The sequence below is a fragment of the Suricata suricatta genome, chromosome 16, assembly GCF_006229205.1.
Source record: "Suricata suricatta isolate VVHF042 chromosome 16, meerkat_22Aug2017_6uvM2_HiC, whole genome shotgun sequence".
Lineage (NCBI taxonomy): Eukaryota > Metazoa > Chordata > Mammalia > Carnivora > Herpestidae > Suricata > Suricata suricatta.
The window spans coordinates 54942338-54943395 of NC_043715.1; positions in this window are offsets into that span (position 1 = coordinate 54942338).

Consider the following 1058-nt stretch of genomic DNA (forward strand, 5'->3'; position numbering starts at 1 on the left):
TTACGTGGAAGATGGATTGCCTGCTTTCCGGGGACAGCTGGAGGGCAGAGTGTTCCTGCTCCATTGGCTGTTTCTTAAGTAGCTTTTCTTTCAAAATAGTCAGTATGGCAAAAGCACACATTTTGGGACAGTCTGCCACTGTCCCCTGCCCAAAGTCAGGAAGGGACCTGGCAAAACACCATACGGTAGAGAAATCAAAAGCCTAGAATCTTCTCCCTGCACAGCACCACTCAGATGCACCTTCTTCTGAAGACTTTCCAGGTCTGGCCACACTCTGGACTTTCCCTCAGTGAACAGATTGAAGGAGCTGAATATTTTGTTTGGCTGTTTATTTCCAGTCTCCATGGAAGGTGCTCACGTTTTACTCAACTCCCTAAGCAGGCACATGGGAACAGAGAACAGTGTGTTTTGTTGCCTACATTTCAGTCTTTTTCAAAAACTCAGTGCTTCTTGTGCAGCCTCATTTCAGCACCTTGTTTTCCACTTGAACACATCTAATTTTTGCTGTATGTTAAAACAGGAAATATCCATACACATTGTGAAATTCTAAGCCACAACTGATTTTACTCTTGGTGGGTGTTGAACCAAAAGTTACCACCAATGAAAACATAGGAGAAGAACCGGTTTTACTTGCAACATTAGAACACCAGGAATATTTCCCAACCTCTCTCCCCACACAACAAAATCATGTGAGGTTTGCACTAAGCACACATGCATACTTGTCCAGGGATGTGGCAAAGGACATTTCATTTTCAAACACTCAAAGTCATCCTAAATTGAGAGTCCAGGTCCTAGTTGATTGAAATCACTGGACCAGGACGAATAGGCATCATCAGGTTTCTGGTGCCCTTAGTTCATTATTTGGGTGCTCAGAGTGGGTGTTCAGTACCCAGGAAATCCACAAGAGAATGTGTGTCAAGTCGCTCTCTACTCTGAAAACAGCAGTGCAATACCATATATCCTGGATTTATTGCATCTTATATGACTCGACCTTCTGCAGCCTGGTAGTGACTGTTTCTACATTCTTTTCCTGCCTAAAAATCATTATCTACTGACTA